The sequence below is a fragment of the Sciurus carolinensis genome, chromosome 16, assembly GCF_902686445.1.
Source record: "Sciurus carolinensis chromosome 16, mSciCar1.2, whole genome shotgun sequence".
NCBI lineage: Eukaryota > Metazoa > Chordata > Mammalia > Rodentia > Sciuridae > Sciurus > Sciurus carolinensis.
In genome coordinates, this window is record NC_062228.1 from 20,809,706 (window position 1) to 20,822,462 (window position 12,757).

Here is a 12,757-nt window from a genome sequence, read left to right on the forward strand (position 1 = left end):
CCACCGTAATTTGCAGTTAACTGAATAAAAATTTAATGTGTCTATGTTCTTTGAAAAACCTCATAGTTCCTATGAGTATCCATTTTTCATCTGTGAAATGGGAATTATGAACCCTGTGCTGCCTACAACACAGGATTGTTATGAGACTTGTAGTATTATTGGAAAGTTCTTTTTGTCCCTGAAATGTTGTAGAAGTTGGAGAAAGCTATTAAGTGCCCATTTACTCAGAAAAGAAAAAAACACCCCAGCTCTCATTTTAGCATCTAAATAGGGATAATTTAACCTGTAATGGAATTTTTATTTTCAACACAAGTAGCTTAAATTCGGATTGTTAATGAACAACCAAGATAGAGAATAATTTTGAAATGAATATAATGAGCTAAATATATTTAAGATACCAAAAATTTGGAGTATTAACTTTTTATTGCAAGTTCTTCATTTGTATAACATTTAGAATTTACATATTCTGTGTTTTGTGTGTGTATATGTATATGTAGATAGATTTTTCAATAGCTTCAGACATTGTCAGAACTGATTCAAATTAAGGATATTCTCAAATCTTAGGGAAAAAGAGTATAGTTTACACCAAAGAGATTTGTCACTGATTCCTCATTCTGCAATAAATCACTGAACTTCTCTCAGTCTTAGTGTACAGTATCTACTCATTAGGATTGGTATCATTTTAAAAAGTTTTTATTTTTGATTGTCAGATAAAAATTAAACAAGTTTATGGGATACGGTATGATAATTTAATACATGAATACAGTATATAATGTACATCTTTATTAAAAATAATTCTTTTTGTTGTATTGGATATTGAACCCAGGACCTCAAGCATAACTAGTCAAGCACTCTACAATGAACTACATCCCCAGATAAATGTATATCTGTAAGATTTTTAAAATATATCACCAAGGTGTATTATATTTATTATTAATAGTGCTAAATAACAGAACTAAAGAAGTACAACAAAGGATGCATCTACAGAGGCAAGTTGTGAGCGCAGAGCTGTTGGGAAAAATAACATTTTTAAACTGCACCCACCACAATTGTGCATCCTGCATTTTATCTTAGGTGAGATACAGCTCATTCTTAAATAAATGTTTACTTATTATAAATGCATTATTTTTTAAAGAGAGATAATTACCAGCATAAATGTAACTTGCTGATTGAGTGCAAAGTCTACTTGCAATGAAAATAATTTTTGTGAACAAGTACTGAATAAAAAGCCATTTAATTCTGGTGTTTGGTAAGTACTTTCCTTTTTAAATTTCAATTGCTAAGACTGATAAAAAGGAATAAAAATCTTAATTCATGATAATGTGAGAATCAAATAATGTGCCCAAATATCAAAAAAGATATAACAGCATAATCAGTTCTCAATGCTTTTGTGTGTGTATGATATATATGTTAAGAAAACATAAATTTTTAAAATGTTTTGTTCTTTATATATATATATATATATATATATATATATATATATATATACACACAACAGTTGAGTATATTTTGACATATTACACACTTATGTAATAAAACTTTCTATTCTTTTTGTACAGGGTGTTCAGTTACACTGGTTTTATATCCATACATGAAGATAGGAAAGTTATGTCAGATTCATTTCATCTCCCCTTCCTTCCCTTCATTCCCTTTTGTGTAATCCAATAAGTTTCTATTTTTCCCTCCCTGACTCCCTACTGTGTGTTAGCATCTGCATATCAGAGACAACAAGGGTTTTTTTTTTTTTTGGGGGGATTGGCTTACTTAGTATGATTATCTCCAGTTCCATCCATTTACCAGCAAATGCCATAATTCCATTCTTCTTTATGGCTAAATAATATTCCATTGCCTATATATACACCACATTTTCATTATCCATTCATCTGTTGATGGGCACCTAGTTTCGTTCCATAGGTAAGCTAAAGTGAATTGAGCTGCTGTAAACAATGTTGTGGCCACATCACTATAGTATGCTGATTTTAAGGCCTTTGAGAATATATTAAGGGATGGGATAACTGGCCCAACTGGTGGTTCCATTCTAAATTTTCTGAGGAATCTCCAGTCTGCTTCTCTGAGTGGTTACACCAGTTTGCAGTCTTATCAGCAATTTTTGAGTGTACCATTTTCTATACATCCTCACCAATATTTATTGTTACTGGTATTCTTGGTAATTGGCATTCTGACTGGAGTGAATTGAAATCTTAGTACAGTATTAATTTGCATTTCTCTGTTAGAGATGTTGAGCTGTTTTTCATATATTTGTTGACTAATAGTGTTTCTTCTGTGAAGTGCCTGTTCAGTTCCTTTGCCCTTTTATTGATTAGGTTCTTTATTTTTCTGTGTGTGGTAAGTTTTTTGAGTTCTTTATATATCCTGGAGGTTAATGTTTATCTGAGGTGTAGGTGGCAAAGCTTTTATCCGATTCCGTAGGCTCTCTCTTCATGTTTTTGATGGTTTTCTTTGCTGTAGGCATTAGATCAGAGACTCTGCTCTGCACCTACTAGAAGAAAAAGTAGACCCAAATCTCCAACATGTCGTCTTAGGAACTGAATTCCTTGACAAAACTCCTAAAACACAAGAAGTAAAACCAAAAATCAATAAATTGAATTGTATCAAATTAAAACTCTTCTTCACAGCAAAAAAAAATGGTTTGTAATGTTGACATTGATGAACTTCACAAAGACAAACATATTTATTCAGACTAATTCCAGTTTTAAAGGGAATGACAGTCCAGATATCAAATAAATAAATTTAGTTCTTCAAATAGACATATTTTGTGATGTTCATTATTTGAAAAAAAGAAATATTGATAGAAAAAAATGAAGATTAAAAAATGCAAATTGGCACATCCTCTAAGTGCTATTTTACATGGTCCTCAAACTGCCTGGTGGCCACTTTCTTGGAACTCTTCTCTATATTTTTAATATTAATTAAGGGGGTCGGGCCTGGTCTTTCCTTTGAGGACCATAGGATAGTGTACCTTGTTCTGCATACTGAAAAGATACATGAAAAGTCCTGAGTTGCTACTTATGAAATATGCTTCTTCTGGTTTTAACTGTTAAATTCCATAATTGAAATGTAATTTTCTAAAGTTTAATCTCAAATAATTCTAAAGCAACCCTGAAACAGAGTGAGCATGCAGAAAGGTAAATAGAAGCGTGCTAAGAGCAAATCTGCGTGCCCAGCATCTCTCTTAACAAAGAAACTGAGGACCTAAGAGTAGAAGTGACTTGACCATTTATAAAGTGCTATAGAAGGAACAGGTATCAGGTCTCATAAATTCTGACTGCAACTCCTTTGGCCACACATGGGATAGGTGTAACAGCCTTAGTCGATAACATTTTCTCTGCTGTCTAAATAAGGAGAGGAATTTATTAATTTTAAATGAGCAAATAATTAGTCCTCTCAAAACAAACTGATTAGGACATGGAGTTCTTCAATTAAGACTCTTTTGGTGGTATTTATGAGGCCTTTACCTGCCCCTATCACACTTCAGGCACTCTTAGAAAGTGTTTTGCATTGAATAGAACAATGAGAACTCAGATTCACTTGATATCTCTAAAGGAAAAGAACAACTGGAAAAAATCTTCCTCTTAATTTGGAAGAGAAATAAATGATCCTAGGTTACCACAAGTAAGAAGCCATATAGAAAATGTCATGGAAGAAAACAAAACAGACAAACAAATACAAACAAAGCTAAATCCATTCTCAATGGCTGACTAATTTTGAAACAGATGGCCTCATTAGAGACTCCAAAAGAATGAGAGAGCCGATGTGCCAAAAGGGAAATAAGATGCTGTACCTCTGGGCTGAGAATACAATTTTGCATTACAGAAATAACATCTATGACTTTAAAGATTTTAGATGGTTACCTTCGAAGAAATCTGTTTTATCTGAAATCAGAAACAGAAGTTCTCACCATGGTTAAATTATTTCAGTATATTGTAAAGGAACTTGAACAATGCAAGCCTTCTGTTGTCCCCCAGTTTAAACATGTTTTACTGAAACAGACATTATTATCTCAGGTACATGCATGAATGCATGACCAATGTGATCCTGCAATATGTATAATCAGAAAATGAGAGATTATACTCTATTTATGTATCTATCAAAATGTATAAATGCATTCTACTGTCATGTAAACTAATTAGAACAAATAAAATAATTTTTTAAAAAAGAATTTAAAGAAATTTAGCAATAGTTATTTGGGGTAGAAACAATTTTTGAGACACTAGACTAACTAGGCTATCCAAAGTCTTATGAAATGTCTGTATCATCATCATATGTAAATGGTGTTTTTTTTTATGCATTAGAATTGACAATGAAGAGAAAAACCAACGTTTTTAAACAAGCAGACACAAAAGGAAACGGGCTGAATCCAATCAGAGGATTTTGACTGACCAATTTGATATTCAGTGAGCAATTAGACTCCTGGTTTTCCCATCTCCCTTCTAAAGCTAGGATTTTAGATTCGATGAATATGTTGAACCCTCTTTTCCATAGGAAGGGAACAATACAAAAATTTTACAATTGTTTGGTTTTATAAAACTACCATGGAAGGTGCACATAAAATATTAAACTACCCTAAATCCATGCATCTGTAATTCATTTGTGAGGAAAGGGTAGTCTATTTTCCCCATATTTTTATTGGTGCATTACAATTATACCAGGAGTGGAATTTGTTGTTACGTATTCATACATGGACACAGTATATCTTTATAATTTGGTTGATATCATTCCTCAGCATTTCCCCTTTCCCTTACCTCCTCCCTCCCCTGCTTCCTTTCCTCCACCCTTCTGGTCTCCTTTTGATTTTCATAAGACCCCTACCAGCTAAAGGAGGGTGTTCTTCATGGCTTACCTCTAAGTGGAATGAACATCCTCACCAAAATATCATTCTATCTGTTCCAGTTTCTACTGTCAATTGGTTGTAATTTGGAAAGTAACATCTATTTACATGGAAACATTATTCTGGTTACTAATATGAATAAATAATAAAAAACTTAAATTATAAGCCAAAGCAATATAAAAATTGGCAACTTTCTTTTAATTACCCTAAAATTCCACTTTAACATTCAGCATGGTACCCCGTACATAATAGTTATTCACGTGGTCTTGATGAATGAATGAATAAATGAATATACAAATAAGCCTTGGTAACTAAATATTTATTCATGGGTTCCTCAATCAATTATTGTAACTCCACTTTGTACCAGGGTCTATGGTCTATACACTAGAAGAGAAATAGGATGGTTTTTTAAATTATAAGAAAGAGTGATAGAAATTTTGCCTTAAAAGGAATACCTACCCATTAGGCATTCGGGGAGAAACATAAGAAGGTGATAGAACAAAAACATGAGTAATAAGAACAAAAATGAAAGCAGTTAAGTGCCATCAGAGAAATTTATAGAAAAGTCTTAAGAAAACAAGAAATAGATCATAATGGCAGGTTTTGGAAAAAAATTTCCTTCAGTGATGAAATTCTGAGGGCAATATTAATTAGTTTATACTTACATTTTCCACTTAGTTTCTTTTCCCTGTAGTATGTATTTGGAAAAGAGTTTTTATTTCTGTTTTTCCCCTTAATTTCCTAGCAGCAATAAGTGATTGCTTGCAAAAGAGAAATTTAATAGGAGACCAGTGTTCAAAAAATTGTGTTAACAGGTTAACTGTGCAACTCTGAGCTACTTAAAGTCTGCCAAACATTAGATGAATCAAATCCTATCTCTGGACTATACACAGAGACAAAAAGAGCCATTTTTTTCTTGTTTCCATTACACACAAGCCCTAAAATAGCCTCTTTTTTTTCCAGGACAGAACACTTAACAATGGAAGTTTTCAGTTGCTTTCCAGGCACGTATTACAGTTACAGAAGATTTTCGCATAATCAAAGTTGGGTATTTCTAGAGAGATTAAAAGAGAGCAGGTGTGCTGCATTCTTAGAGGATCTGAGAATGCAATTAACCAGCAAATGAACCCTTGTGAAGCCAGGTTTCCTGAACAGATGAGCACAGCCAAAGCCACGGCCATGGACCACTCCTAAAAGGAGTATACACATGGGCATCTGCTCCTGCTCTTGAACTTTAAGAGAGAGACATTCAACAGAGGCAGCAGAGTCAAAACAATCATGCAAACTTAGCAAACTCCGGGAGGAGAGAAAAGATCAGACTGCTTTCACAAAGGCTCTTGTAACCTTAGAGATTCTTTTTCTTCTTTCCCACTGGTACCAACTTCAGGATGGAAAGCAACCGAAAATCTCAAGTAAGACTAGAGAGAATCACAGCTTCATCCCTTGACATTAATCTGGCAAATGTAAAAGGTACTTCAACAGTAGTTATTGTCACAAAATTTATCCCAGCTTTGTTAATTCCTAGTAGCATGAGTGACAAATAGTTACTTAACCTCTCTAAGCTTCTACTCATTTATTTTTAAAGGGCCAATAATAATAATCAATAATAGTCAGAATAGTAGTCAGAATAGTATTACAACGTAATTAAAAATGCTTCTCTTGCAGAGCTATTATGAAAATTAGTGTTCGGTATGTTAACAGGGTGTATCATAGCAAGGATTTTTTATGCAATAGTGGATATCATATCCCTGGTAATAATTGCTACTACCTTTAATGCCCAGGGTTTACCATGGTGAAACATTCCTCCAGGAATTTGTATATAGCAGGGAAGCTCAAAGTTAACAGGTAAATGAATAGGTAACTCAACTTCGTAGTATTAAATTGCTGATAGGAATGAGAAGTAAAGGGAAAGGAAGGAAGAGATATTAATTAGCAGGGAAAATATCATCTTGTATCACCAAGAGAGAAGCAAATGTGGCTAATCTATAGTGTGCAGCACAGCATGGCAGAACAAAGTTACTAAAGCTTGGTTTTCCAAACGTTGGTAAATATTTATTTGCCAACTACCCTTGGGAATATCATTCTTAGATCTAGGTTTCTCATCATAAGGGATATATGTTGGCATATTTAAAAAGATATTCCAACCATGTGTGGAGGCATATGCCTGTAATCCCAGTGACCTGGGAGGGTGAGACAGGGAATTGCAGGTTCTAGGCGAGCCTCAGCGATGTAGCAAGCCCCAAAGCAACTTAGTGAGATCCTGTCTCAAAATAAAAAAAAATTAAAAAAAGCTGGTGATAAAGTTCAGTGGTAAAGAACCCCTGAGTTCGATCCCCAAGTCCCCCAAAAAGAAAAATGAAAAATGAAAAGATATTCTGTATAGCGTGTTTAGTACAATGTTAACTATGACAATTATTTTAACATTAACCTTACTAGCATTCACTTATTTTTATTATTGTCATTATCATTTAGGGAGGAATACCATTTGTCCAGCAAAAGAGGTTTCAATGAAAAACCTCCATGCCAACTTCACGTTTCATATTTTATTCCTGTGGCAACACATTCATCAATATGAATACTGGCAAAAATAAAATTATCTGATTGAGCCCTGACTTCAAGGTCTTTCCAGAAACTCAAAATATATTGGCCATATATACTTTGGAGACACATGTCCATGTTCCCCTACTGTTGTGAACTTGTGAGAAGCCTGGTGACATTACCTTGGACTCTGGTAGCCTCTCATATACAGCGAATCCAGGAAATAAATTAAATGGAGGATTATGCTACACAGGATGTAGAGGTGAGCAAGCAAATGGCACTTTCAGACTAGGGACTGCATTCAGAGAGGCTTTACCACTGAGCTACATCTCCAGCCATTTTTTAATTTTTTTTATTTTGAGACAGGGTCTAAGTTTCCCACGGTCTCATTACATTACTGAGGCTGGTCTCAAATGTGTAATCCTCCTATCTCAGTCTCCCATGTCACTAGAACTATGGGCTGCCCCACCATGCCAGGTTCCTGTCTAAAATCATATTTAATCTGAGACTATTAATTGATAAAGTTTTAGATTTTTAGCTTCAGTTTCGTTTTGTGGTGCTGGAGATCAAACTCAGGGCCTCATGCATGCTAAGCAAACTACCACTGTGTTCTTTCCCAGTCCAAAGCTTCAGATTGGTACCTTATATACAATGAAGAAAAAAAGACAAGTTACTGAAACAGTTATATAAAAATGCCTTATTTATACAGTTTAGAATAATTGTGCAATACTCCTTAGTCATATTATACATCCATACCTTTGCCCTGTCCTAATGATGCTCAGAGTAAACCAACCAGCCTAGGAGCCTGGGCATGCCCTGAAACTAGTTTAAACCAATGGAATGTTATCAGAAATATAAAATTTGCATGTGCATTTTAACTTGCCCTTTTGACACTTTTTAATTTCCTTTAAAAACATTATGAGTATCTGCTGCTCCTGCAGAATGAAGTCCACAGAACAAAGGCGTATAAATTGACTTTCAGATTATGACTTACAATACCTTCTTCTTCCAGTGAGCTTAAGTGAATTATGCCAGTGAGTCTACATTTATAGTCTGTACAGGAATTTGTAATTGACAGCAAATATAGGTCTAGCTTCCAAGTGAGCTTCCTACATATTTTTACTACAAGATACTCTCACATATGCAGTCTGTATTCCAAATCATTTTTTCCCAGGTAACTTTGCCATCTGAATTATACTTACAGGAAGCTAATTTTTCTTTGTGGTTTTCAAATATATTTACTAGTACACATGTGGTTAGTGAGGAGGCTCTTAATATGATAAATTCAAAAGGATTCCTTTTATTTTTCATTTTTTATTTTCTTTGTGTAACTAATTGATAGCAGGTAACTTAAACTTTACAAACATTTATATATTGTTATAAATCTTTGCCATATGATATTTTTTATCTGGTAACAAATACAATTATTCAACTTTAAACTCCTGGTGATTAGACTATATCCCTCAGTAGTTTCTGTTGTTTGTATAAGATTTAATGTTGACACAAGTTTCAGCTCTCAGAAATTAAACTATTTGGCTTTTGTATCATGGAAAGTTGGCAGCAAAACAAAGAAAAATTTAAATCCCCTGACTCAAGTAAAATATGTTCCTATTTATACTGATTGATCCTATTTATAAAGGGTACTTCATATTTTGAACATTGTGTTGTTACTTTGACATGATCACAGACAAACAAATCTCTACATTCTATTTTTCCTGTCTAGAAAAAGGAATGTCCATGAAAAGTGAATCATAGTAAGGATACTTATAAAAGCAAAAAAAAAAAAAAATCGTCATTTAATCACTTAAAACATATTAAATATTTTATACATTAAATTTATTGATCTTTTAGTTTTCAACTATGAAATAGAGATAAAATAATATTTTTTGAGATGTAGATGCATGTTTGGGCAAACATTATATACTTGATAATGTTATCTATTATTCATAAAGTTTAAATTTCATTAATTCAATATTTAACATTTTGCCTACAATAAATGTGTCATTGCTATTTAAAATATAAATCACTGTTGAGATTTAGGATGTAAATTTCTTAACATTATATTAAATGAATTATTCCTCCTTCACCAAAAACTTATAATGATACAGAAGTGATAAATGTGTGAAATTTTTACGAACATCAAATGGACATATCACTTAAGCAAATAGGAAATATGCATTTATAAATATACATTCTCATGTATTGTACTACACAAAATGACAGCTCTGAATATTTTTTAGAATACTTAATTTCTAGTTAGAGTAATGACAAAGTCATTCATTTTAGATCATTCGTCCTATGGTTAAGTGTTTTAAAAATCTAGAGAAAAAAGAAAAAATGTGGTAGAGGAGAATAATGAATTTGGAAGAAACTGGGGGGAATTTGATACTTGAAAAACTAAAACGAAGCAGAAAATTACAGCCTTGCGAGTGTTGGGGCCAACAGTGTTCAGATCTGGCAAAATAACTGAAAATTCAGGGGAAATTCCCAGGGAGCCAGTCACAAAGGAAAGACCACAAAATCTGCATAGAAAATTCATTCATATCATTTGGTGACCCTTGACCTGTGCCTAAAGCACAATATAAAGCAAAAACTCTAAAGTTAAAATCTCTGAGCAGAGATTTCAGTTGCCACCAACCATGGGGAATTTCATTTGGACTCTGAATCCTGCACACTTGAAGGAGTTAGGTAAACACTTTGGGACTTGTGAGGGATATGACAGAAATATAAAAGCTATTTATTTCCCATAAATGTAAAGACTATTTCTTTTCCTAAGTTGAAACTAAGGACTAAAGAGAAATGAACCTTTCTTAACAGAGTATGAAATCAAGTCTCCCCTAGTTTCATTACCAATCTTCTTGTAATGTGACTGCCCAGTAAAATAAATAAACAAATAAAGCACATACAGCAGAAGGAATATAAGATTTCTACATCAATCAGGCTTCTTTAGAAACACAGAACTGATAGAACAGACATAGGTTTACAAGAGGAAATTTATTATGGGAATTGGCTCATGCGATTATGTGTAGCCAAGAAGTCCCAAGATAAACCATCTGCAAGTTGGGCAACCAGGAAAGTCAAGGGTATAATTTAGCCTGCGTCTAAAAGTCTCAGAAGCAAGGAAGCTGGTGGTATAATTTTTGGTCCAAGGCTGAAGGTCTGAGAACCAGTGGACTGTTGTTGATGTAAGTCCTGGTGACTAATGGCCCAGAGAATCAGGAGCTCTGATATCTCCACAGAGAAGAGTAAAAATGTCCTTGGTCTTTACTCAAATGAATTGAAAGCTTATCATGATGCAAAGTTCTGCCCATGAAAACATCTAGAAATTGTCAAAATTTGGAAGAATCAAAGCTGTCTTCCAGTAGGTGAATGGAGAAATACAGAGCAAATACAGAGAAATACAGCATGGAATGTTACTCAGGGTTGTAAGTAAAGGATCTATCAAGCTATAAAACACACAGGGAATTTATGTGACCTTGTGAACAAAGTTCATTTGAAAAGTCTATAAAATTCCAAACTTTATGGCATTTTGGACAAGGTAAAATTGTGGTGAAGGTAAAAAGGATCAGTGGTTTCCAGGGGTTAAGCAGGAGGTTGGAATGATGAGGTGGAACACAATTGTGTTTTTAGAGCTCTAAAATTATTTTGTGCAATACTAAAATAGCAGACACAGGATACAGGTCATTAGATGTTTGTTCAAACTCACAGAATGTAAAACACCAAGATGGAACTTTAACATAAGCTATAGACTTTGGTTGGTAAAGTTGTGGATTCACTGATTTTAAAAACCACACCACTCTAGGCATATATATCGAAAGTGGTGGAGGCTGTACCTTTGCTCAGGTAGGAGGTACGTGAGGAATCTCTGTATTTTCTACTTAATTTTGTTTGTGAACATAAAACTTCTCTAAAAAAGGTAAACATGAAGAATAAAAATACAAAATTTCAGTACTAAGACCTTTCTTAAATATTTCAAACTATGCAATTATTCCTCCAAGATTGGTAGAATGCATTCCATAAAAAAATGTGATCCAAGTATCACTTTTCACAAAATACACATTTTGGATAAGAGGACACAAATAGGTTTAAAGGGGCAGTTAAAAAAATAGTAATGGAAAGATTAGTGGTGCTAATAGCAGACAAAACTGACCTGTGGGTAGAAAAATCTTGTAATAGGCAAATAACAGTATTATAGATTGATTTGATCCATTCAGAAGACACATCAAACATAAGAGATCCAAAATTTATGAAGCTTAAATTGCCAGAAATTTAGAGGATTAGAAAGTCCTAGATTGTTGTTGTGGACTTTGAAACACCACTTTCAATAACAGACAGAAGGACAGTAAGAGGAAAAAGGAGATAAGCAGCATCATAAACCAACAAAGCCAAATAGATATAGGGATATAACAGATATAACACTTCATGAAATATACTAGTTCTTTTTCATATGCACAAGCAGTACTTTCCTGGACAAACTATATTATCCTGTAACCTATTATAGGGTATTAAACAATCTCAATGTATTTTAAAAGATTGAAATGGTGAAAATATCTTGTCTCAAAAGAATAGAATGAAGTAGGACTCCATAAGAGAAGAAAAACTGCTTTCCAGCCTTGGCCTTGGACCCTAAAGCCTCCGTGATGTTGATGCCCAAGAAGAATCGGATTGCCATTTATGAACTCCTTTTTAAGGAGGGAGTAATGCTAGCCAAGAAGGATGTCCACATGCCCACGCATCCAGAACTGGCAGATAAGAATGTACCCAACGTTCACATCATGAAGGCCATGCAGTCTCTCAAATCTTGAGGCAATGTGAAGGAACAGTTTGCATGGAGACATTTCTACTGGTACCTGACCAATGAGGGCATCCAGTATCTCTGAGATTACCTCCACCTGCCACCTGAGATTGTGCCTGCCACTCTATGCCATAGCCGACCAGAAACTGGCAGGCCTCGACCCAAAGGTCTGGAGGGCAAGCAACCTGCAAGTCTCACAAGAGGGGAAGTTGACAGAGACACCTAGAGACGGAGTGCTGTATCCCCTGGTGCTGACAAGAAAGCCAAAGCTGGGGCTGGGTCAGCAACCGAATTCCAGTTTAGAGGAGGATTTAGTTGTGGACGTGGTCAGCCACCTCAGTGAAGTTGGACAGGATTATTTTGTTTTGAATAAACTTGTATCCAGAAAAAAAAAAAAAAAGAGAAGAAAAACTGAAGAATTTTTAAAATATGTGGAAATTTAAAACTAGATTCAATATGAACCTGTGGTTTAAAGAGAAGAACACAAAAGTAATTAGGAAATATTTTGTGACAAATTCAAAGAAAATGCAAAAGAGCAACATTTATGGGATGCAGTGAAAATAGTGTTTATTAGG

At 34.2% G+C, this 12,757-nt stretch overlaps 1 pseudogene; it reads left to right on the forward strand.

Moving 5' to 3' along the window:
* Positions 1-12,027: 12,027 nt before the first annotated feature.
* On the forward strand, positions 12,028-12,525 carry LOC124967543 (40S ribosomal protein S10-like; annotated as a pseudogene).
* Positions 12,526-12,757: the final 232 nt, after the last annotated feature.